Source organism: Pelodiscus sinensis, chromosome 2 (assembly GCF_049634645.1).
Source record: "Pelodiscus sinensis isolate JC-2024 chromosome 2, ASM4963464v1, whole genome shotgun sequence".
Lineage (NCBI taxonomy): Eukaryota > Metazoa > Chordata > Testudines > Trionychidae > Pelodiscus > Pelodiscus sinensis.
The window spans coordinates 215528005-215538340 of NC_134712.1; positions in this window are offsets into that span (position 1 = coordinate 215528005).

Consider the following 10336-nt stretch of genomic DNA (forward strand, 5'->3'; position numbering starts at 1 on the left):
TGAAGCCCGGGATTTGAATTTCCTGGGCTTCATTTGCATAAGCGGGGAGCCGCCATTTTTAAAACCCCGCTGGTTCGAACCCTGTGCAGCACGGCTACACGGGGCTCGAACTAGGTAGTTCGGACTAGTGGAACGAGGTGTACCGGTAGTTCAGAATAGGAATCCTAGTCCGAACTACCTAGTTCGAGCGCTGTGTAGCCACGCTGCACGGGGTTCGAACCAGCGGGGTTTTAAAAATGGCGGCTCCCCGCTTATGCAAATGAAGCCCGGGAAATTCAAATCCCGGGCTTCATTTGCAAGTGCGGTATGCCTACATTACCCTCCTAGTTCGAACTAGGAGGGTAGTGTAGACATACCCTATGTGATGATGCCCTGGAAATATTGAAAGCAGCAAGCAGATCTTAGCTATGGCTAGATCTATAGTATTAGCTAGGGGTGTGATCCCCTGGCTTGGGGGCACATATGCTGGCTCTCATCAAGTTAGTATCATGAGTATAAATAGCATATACACAGCCCCTGTTATTTTCATCTGTCTATATGCACAAGACTCCCACTGAAGACTGTAGGTGGAGAACATGAAATCTGAGCTTAGGACACTGAATAGACCTGAGAACAGAATTTTGCCTTCAGGGGTCAATCTCCTTGTTGCTGAGCCTTCTCACTTTGTGTCCTTTTATAGGAGTTGAAGGTGTTGATCAATTTTACAGGCTTGAACCTTCTGCTTGTAGTAATGTGTTAAACCTGTGAAAGTTTATTTACTGTATGCATGGCTACATGATTTAATATGATCACTTGAGCTAGCAAATCGGATAATTCACACTGTTTAGATTGAAATCACCTTGTCTTGAGTAATTTTGTATTTACAGTACAGGACCCTCTTAAGAACAAATAAGCATCTAATATCCACTTACCATCCCCATCACTTGTTTGCAGGTAGGCAGGGGGAACATTTTAAAAGAGCTCTAATCTAGTAAGTACCTGCCACTAAATCCAATATCCTAGGAGCCAGATAATCAGATAGTATAAATTCACCAAAAAAAATTGAGCTATGTTGATTTACATTAGCTGAAGATCTCACCTAGTCATCCATTTAGTTCTCTTGTTTTCTGAATGGCTTTTACGATCTATGAGATTTCTGCCATCTTGAAGTGCAAATAAAATACCTCTTTAATAACAAATTCTTTAACACTTACCTCCCCTCTTAGGATAGTAAAATCCCTTAAGAAGGCGTATGGAAGTACACTTATTTATATAAAATCTCTGTCTTCTTCAATGTTCTCATTTTTCATTGCATCCAAATTAAATATTTTATTCATTGGCCACACTTGTGCCTGTCATGCATTATTCCATTGTGTTATAGTGAGACTGATGTACTGCTTTGTATTCAATTATATATACATATCCTCTTTATCAGTGCTGGTTCATTTTGTTTTTTCTTTGCCAAGAGGGAAAAACAGGAAATCAAATAAACCAGTATAATGTGGTTTTAAACTGAAGTTCAGATTTGAAGAGGGGAAGCTAAATAGCAGAAGATAAGCTGGACCAAGTCCAGGACATTCTTAGCAAAGATCTACATTATCATCAGTTGTGGATTAAAAAAAACCCAGGTTCCTTTGGCATTCCTACATTAAAAATATTCAGCTTGAAGAAGAATCTGTAAATGTGTCAGTGCATTGTGAAATTATCATGATAAAACTTTCTCTTTTCAATGTGATGCTTTCAGCTTAATCTTTCCTTGTAGTGTTTTGGAATTTGTTGCACAGTTGAACCTATTTTGCTTTCGTAATATCTTAGTTATATTAGCAAACTCTCATACTTTGCCTTATTTTCTATATGTCAGAGCCTACAATAGATGTATCTCTGAACCTTATTGTCAGCTGTTTGGGGAAATGGCTATCTTTATGTTGTATTTTGCACAGCATCCAGCACACTTGTGATACAGTAATACTGTTAGTATGGGATATATGAAAGAGAGCATGGTGAAATATTTGTCACATTTTTCTGAAAAAAATTCTAGAGTATCAATGATAAAAAAATGTTTTGTGAATTTGTGTCAGTTTTGCCAAATTATTTTGGTTAAAAAAACCCTAACCACACAAATAAAACAAACCCCCAAATAATTTTGAAAAATATGAAATATTCAATTGTGACATTTTTTAAATGAAATGTCTGGAATTTTCACTTCAAAATTACTTTTATTTTTAAAGTTCCCTTTAATTTTATTGTGTAATTATATGTTTAGAATTGATCAAGATCAAAATGTTCAATTTTTAAAAAGTCCAAACAAAATGCTTTGTTCAGTTGAAACTGTTTGAGTCACCAAATACTTTGAGAAAAAAAATGTTTGTTTCAATCTGTAAATACTTTTTCTGAGTTGGTAAGAAACCAAAATAGCTGTTACTTGCAGTTATCTTAATCTTAAAGTACATGAGGCTTCCAATTGTATTTGTGATTGCAGCTAACAGATTTTAAAGTAAGGCTCAAAGAGTCCAGCAACCCTGCCAGCACTCACTACGCAATCAAAGATTTTCCTAATAGAGATAAGTATAATCTAAAAACATGTCTTCTAAGACTGCTTTAGAATATCAGTGTGTACTTACAGGATCTCATTGTATGTCACACAGCCTTACAGCACATCAAATCTCCCTGGGTTGGAGCCTGCTGGAGTGAGCAGACCCAGGCTCCGCTCCTCAGAACCTCCTTAACAGGCATTGCAGCCGTGACCACTGGGCCACGCTCCTTAACCAGATACCAAGTGAGGATCATTACACCCTAATTCCACAAGATATTTATGCACGACTCTTTCCACGGTTTCACGAGGAGTACCGGTAGTTCGGAATAGGACCCTAGTCCGAACTACCTAGTTCGAGCCCCGTGTAGCCGCGCTACACGGGGTTCGAAGCAGCGGGGATTTAAAAATGGCGGCTCCCCGCTTATGCTAATGAAGCCCGGGAAATTCAAATCCCGGGCTTCATTAGCAAGTGTGGTATGCATACATTACCCCGCTAGTTCGAACTAGCGGGGTAGTGTAGACATACCCTGAGAGTTTTATCTGAATTTGAGTTACTCAGTGTGTCCCCCAAGTGCTTGGACTTAACTTTATTAGGAGGAGGGCAGTCCTCAGGTGGAGAGATGATTGAAACAAATTTAGATATTTTGAATTCTTTTATACTGAATCAAGTTTTTGGAAATGGAAAAATATTCATTTCAATATTTTGTTGGGGGCACTTGTCAAATCTGACACAATTTGACAAAACTGTGGTTTTGCCAAGAACAGTAGAGAATGACAAGATCTCTCTCTCTCCTTCTCCCTCTGCCAGCTCTGCTCAGATGTTCTGGCTTCTCAGATACCACACATCACTTACCCAGAGCTCACTGACAATGGGTAAAGAAACTACATGTTAGTCTGGTGGGAAATCTACAGTGAAATACTATATTGGATCTGCTGACAATTAATGCTGACTTATTTGTGTATGTAGCTGCCATTCTCAATCCATTTCAGTCTCCTATAAATAAATATCCATATTGTCTTTTCTCATATTGCAAATATAAATATGATGGGGCCTGAAGATTCTCTTTTAAGATCAAATTGTTTCTCAAATGCACTGAAAAAGAAAAAAGTTATAAAGATAACTGTAAAAAACATACGCACCAAGAACTTAATGAATGGCTGTCATGGTGCTATGTAACATGGCCATTCATAACCTCACACCATCAGCCGGGATAGAACTGAAATCCTCCCTTTATAAAAGCCAAGACTCTTTGAGATAGACTCTCAACGAGTTGGTGAGCATCTGAGACATAACTGAGAAGATGTGATTCTGTTCATTACAGGACTCAAGTACCCATATACACCAGTTCTTTATAAAATCATCCTGATTGCAGCACAGGAGGGGCAGAGAGTTTTTATAGCATGCGAGGGCTCAGAAAGGAAAAAGATTGAAAACTCCAATATTATTGAACCAACTTATGTTGGTGAGAGACACAAACTTTCAATGAGATAATTCCAGTAACACTTATGTTAGAAAATTTTTGAAGCATGGAATTCTGGCTTTATTTAGACTATAAGCTTTGTGGGTAGGGAATACGCTTTATCTCTATTTTCCACAGGGCACCATGAACATTTACATTTTACAATACTATAAAAATAATGTTATGGAGACTATTTCACTAAAACATTGACTGAGGGATGAATTTAATGCAAACTTCATTTAGATCAGTGGAATTATACCTACGATGAATGTGACCCAGTTGTGAACATTTTCTCGGTCTAAGATCTTGATTTCCTATAATTTGCAAAGGAGCGCACAGTTTGATACAAATATTATGAAAGATGAACCAGCATGGAGAATAAACTTTAGTAGAAGAAAAGGAAGCACATCTCTGGCAGTTAAAAATGATTCACATCTGACCGCTGACTGCGGCTACAGAGTCTCCAAGCGTTCATAGGGCTTTTTTCCGTTTAGCCTGCTTTTCCGAAAAAGTCTTAGCTGCCTGTCTACACTGGCCCTCTTGCGCAAAATCATTTCCGTAAGAGGGCTTTTTCCTGAACGGAAGCGTCAAAGCATTTGCGCAAGAAGCATGATTTCGGACAGTAGAACGTCAGTGCTCTTGTGTAAAATCAAGTGGCCAGTGTAGACAGCTGGCAAGTTTTTGCACAAAAGCGGCTGCTTTTGCGTAAAATGTTGCCAGTCTAGATACACCCTCAGTGTTTTATCTGAAAATTTGTACTTATATTTGTAAGTTTTCAGTTTATGGTACATATGCAATGGTAAATACAGCTTAGTGTTTTGCTAGAGAACATTGTTCTATTAGGTCTAGGACAATATCTCCAGGTGCCATTATGGCTGGAGGTTATGTTTAAAAATCCTGAATTGCTAGGTGAAGTAGAACCTCAAGGTTACAAACACCAGAATTACAAACTGACTAATCAACCACACACACCTCATTTGGACCAAAAGTATACCACCAGACAGCAGCAGAGACAAAAACAAAATCAAACAAACAAACAAAACAAAACAATCAAAAACAGACTAAAAAGTACAGTACTGTGCTCTGTTAAATATAAACTACCAAAGTGAAAGCACTTTCACTTGCAGGAGGAATAATGGTAGTTCGAATGAGGAGCTTTAATTTGAACTACCTAGTCCATGCTGTGTGTAGCCGTGGGCAGGTAGTTCGAACTACGGGACATTTAAAAATGGCGGCGCCCAGGAACATGCATATGAAGCCTGGGATATTTAAATCCCAGGCTTCATTTGCAAGTTTGAATGCCTACATTAGCCACCCTAGTTCGAAGTAGGATGGCAGTGTAGACATACCCTTAGTTATGATGCCATAAAAAGAGGATATTCACAATGCAAATGTAAAAGCATATTCAAATTAAATTAGTTTTAAAGCATTCTTATGTGTCACTAATTTTTTTTTTACAGAGAAAACATTTTAATTCAGAATTGTTCACACCCATCCTGTGACCTATGTCAAAAGTAAATCAAAAAATGAATTTACCTGCCTACATTCTGTTCTCATTGATCCATCACTGTCACTGAGATCTGGGAAGTCATTGGGCCCTACACCCCCATCCACAGTCAGACGTGACTCTCAGCCAGTAGGTAGAACAGAAGGTTTATTAGGGGACAGGGACACAGTGTAGAACACACTTATCAGCAGGGTAACCAGAAGTAGCTGATACAACCATTCTGGGAGAGAGGGGGCTCAGAGCCAAGCCCCCTACCCCTTTCCTGTACCAGAAACCACACAAGACTGATTCCCATGCCTAGCAGCCTTGGCCCAGACCCCTCCTCTGCCCTTTGTTCTTCTTCCGGGGCAAAAGGTGTCACCAGCCTGCACTGTCTGCTGGGCGTAGGCCACTGTGTATGTGCTGTGGCTATGGTCACACCTGAAATTCCCATCGCCATCTAGGTATCAGTGCAGTGCCTCACAAAACTGAGGTACACACGGTGTTAATACGGGACTGTAGAACTCACATTCAACATAACAAAATGAAAACAACCCCCACTTCTTCACAATCACAAATAAAGAACAACAGAGGGAATAGGATCATTCTGGCATAGAGACCACAGCATCTGTTATTTCATGTGTTTATATCATTGACAAATGAATAAAGATGCTACACATTAGTTTGGAGAGAAATTCTGCAGTGGAACTCACTGTCACCTGCTAGTGAAATCAACAATTAATGACAATTTTATTGTTGATTTACACAGGTAAGATGTGATACACAAAATGAAATATTAGTGGCAGATTCTATCAATAACGTAATGTATTCTTCCTGGAGTTGCATATATAGTAGGAACACTGCATTGATAAATATAACTGGCATGGACAATTCTGAATAATTTATTGTCAGTAAAGATGATTTGGACATATTTCTCTACATAAAACAATAGAGTATATTTATTTAAAAATTAAAGTTTTATTTCTTTTAAAAAGTACCTGCCAGCTAATGCTGGAAAAAGAAGTTGTTCTTTGGTGTTTGCTTCCACTCTGTTATCTTCAGTGAAAGAGTCCAACAAATGATACTGTCCCTCTGCCACCACGCTTTTTAAAAGGCAGAAATGAAAACCAGAAGGCTACGTCTAGACTGGCCCCAAAAAATGGAAAAGGGATGCAAATCAGGTAAGTCAGCATAGGGAAATCCACGGGGGATTTAAATATCCCCCGCGGATTTAAATAAACATGTCCGCTGCTTTTTTTCCGGCTTGGGGAAAAGCCGGAAAAAAGCGTCTAGACTGGCCCGATCCTCTGGAATAAAGCCCTAAAGGTAGGAATAAGAGATCCTCCGGAAAAGGGCTTTATTCCGGAGGATCGGGCCAGTCTAGATGCTTTTTTCCGGCTTTTCCCCAAGCCGGAAAAAAAGCAGCGGACATGTTTATTTAAATCCACTGGGGATATTTAAATCCCCCGTGCATTTCCCTATGCTGACTTACCTGCTTTGCATCCCTTTTCCGTTTTTTGGGGCCAGTCTAGACGTAGCTGAAATGTCAACCAACACCAAGCGAGCAAACAACCAGACACTAGTATATCTTCAAAGCAGCCAATCCACAGCCACTCCTCAAAAGGCTGCACAGAGACTCAGTGCTCGATCTCAAACTGATACATAATCAGCAATCATGCCAAACTAGCCACTGGGACTCTGCCGTCTTTGCCTGCCTCAGAGAATCTCGTATGATGCTGCTGTGGGACCAGTGCTCCAAAACTGGACAGTACAGGATGTGGAAAAAGACAACAGGGCAAAAGAAGGGAGACGCTGAGAAAAAGAAGTGAGGAAATTTGTTTAATTCCTTTTAATGGATGTGGGAAGAAAACAGACTAGACCACAGGTGGGTATCTAGTCATTCTGTAACCAGCTCTAATTACATTTCGAGACACATTTTGAGGTTTTGAAGCTTGTTTTCATTCCTCACTGCAATGAATACAAAACCTTTTGAATGTTTTTGTGAAATGGATATCTTTGACCCAATTCCATTTTTAAATGAAAAACGTCAGGTTTTTGATCATCTCTCTCTCTTTCTCTACCTCCCTCCTTTTGAAATTGACCAGAGTGTCACGTGGAGTTCAGAAACCTGCTTTCTGAAAACTTGCTCAAAAAATTGTAACATATTGGCTTAGATGAAACAGTACATTTTGAGGAAAAAACATTTGGTTAAAAGTGTTCTGGCCTGTCTTTATATTTTACATCGATGGTTTGTGAAAGATGCTTGGATATTATAGTTGTGAATTTGGTATTATGAAATTATATGGTAAGTAGATGTGACCTATGTTCCCAACCGCAGCAATGCAAACTTCATCTGTTACAATGTTCTGCTCACAATGTTGAGGGAAAATATTTACCCACAGACATTATTCAGGAAAAAATCTTGACAAATAAGTAGGTGGCCAAATATTTAAAAAGAGAGAGAAAAATGTGAAATTTGTCAAATAAACATTAGTTACAAATTTTGCACCTAACTCTACTTTTTTTTTAAAAAAAAGATGAATTGAAGAAGTTCCATCTGGAATAGACAAGTATTAGATACTGAGCATTTCTCCATATAGATGCTTAAAATGGGAGTTGGTCTTCCTGAAGGGCAAGGCATGCACTTACCTCATTATGTCGACCATTAACATCTTCCATCCTAATGTCCTGCTAATTGAATTCCTAACCATTTTTAAATGAGTGCTAGGAACATGAAATAAATCAGAGCACTTGAATTCGACTATATCGTGTCTAAATTGCTGCTGATTAGGTCATATTTTTAACTCAAGTACTCTACTCTTACATATTATTGGACTGATCACCTTCTCAACTTCCTCCTGACTCAGTACGCCACCCTTTCCCGTTCAAGAACAGGATGCATTGTGCATGCAAAGTAGTACAGTGAATAAGCTGCATATCTGTATCAATGTGCTGTTAGTTTTAATCATCAGCCCTTGCTTCAGGTCATTAAGAGAGTTGGCAATTTGAGAAATGGATGTAAAGTCTGGCAAAATACTCAAGGAGGCATAACTAGTCTAGAAGAATGATTATGACTGAAGAATACAGGTACAATTCTATCATCTGGAAATCTAAATGCAGGTCTCAATAGTGACCTTTATTTCTTACCTTCTACTATGATCATTACATTTAGCAATCAGCTGGCAGCCATGAGTTTGAAGTCCTCCTCTATCTCCCACCACATACCAGGAAAGACACTGTGAAGGTGGTGGCGATACATATTACTTACAGAGTGGATTTATTTAAATAACAGAATGGAAAGACTTCATTTATATATTTGATTTTAATCAACTATTCCATTTTGCTTTTGTTATTTTCTAAAGCAATGGTTCTCAAATTGTTCTGTGGTCCTGTTTTGGGAATAGTAAATAAGAATCTGAAAATATTATGCTATACAATTGTTTAAATAAATGTATAATTATAGTGTACCTAGTAGGGAGCAAAAAGATGTACTAGGTCTTAGTATATAATCTCTATTTAATTTAAATCAATGTGTTAATGGTTACATCAGCCAATGAGAATATGCCTTTCTTTAGAACAGTGGTTCTCAAACTGTTCCACGGGCCTGCTGTGCGAAAGGTACTAGGAGGCCCATGCCAAATTGTTTACCTAAAGCAGCGTTTCCCAAACTATGGGCTGTGGCCCGGTACCGGGCAGCGGCAAAAATATACCAGGCCTCAGCATGGCTGCTGGGGTGCCGCGTCCCGGAGCCCTGGCCCGGGCTGCACATAGGATGCAGCTGGGAGTTCCTGTCTCCTAGCTGGCCCGTGCGGGGCTGCGGCCCTGAGCCCTGGCCCGGGCTGCACAGACGATGCAGCTGGGAGTTCCTGCCTCCCAGCTGGCCCGTGCGGGGCCGTGTCCTGGAGCCCTGGCCCGGGCTGCACATAAGATACAGCTGGAAGTTCCTGCATCCCAGCTGGCCCGTGCGGGGCTGCAGTCCCGAGCCCTGGGCAGGGCTGCACGCAGGATGCAGCCGGGAGTCCCCTCCTCCCAAATGGCCCATGCGGCGCCACGGCCCCGAGCCCTGGCCCGGGCTGCACGAAGGATACGGCCAGGAGTTATGGGCTCCCAGACTGCCAATGTGGCTCCGCGTCCCCAAGCCCTGGTCCGGGCTGGACGGAGGATGCAGCCAGGGTTGCTGGATGGTGGTAGCCATGGGTGAGTAGCGGGCTTTCAGTGGGATTTCAGTGGCTCCTCCAGGGGCCAGGCTCTCTGGTGCAGCACAGTGCTTTGGCAGTGCTGGGGAGTGCAGGCCACCTGACAAGGGCAGGGAAAGGGCTTCGTCTCCCCAGAAGCACGTGTATTTTCACGTAGCCAAGTTTGTGTCATTGGTTTTCCTGTCACATGATACAGCAGCCTCAGCTTGTTTCTGCACAGTGGTGCACGTCCTCTTAGGTTAACTGCTTAAGCTTTCTTTATTTATTTTCAATAACATACCCTCTCATTTTCATCTTCAATATGGATAAATGGCTGAAGAATGTGACTGTAAATACAACTAAAAATGTTTGAATGATGTGCAGCCTAGTACCAGTGTGCAGCATAGTACAAGTGAGAATAAGAAGATAAAAACTCCTTGGACCCACAATTATTCTGATGAGTATTTGAAATTTGGTTTTATAAGTGCTGGTAGTGATAATCACTTGCCATTATGCCTAATCTGTCGCACAGAACTATCCAACGAGTGCATGAAACCATCAAAACTGAAACGCCATTTGGAATGCAAACATCCAGAATACGCGAGTAAGCCCATAGATTTTTTTCATAAATAAGAGAAATGAATTATCTTTTGCTAAAAAAAGCATGAAAAGTATACTTTCAATGGGCTCTTCAAATGAAAAC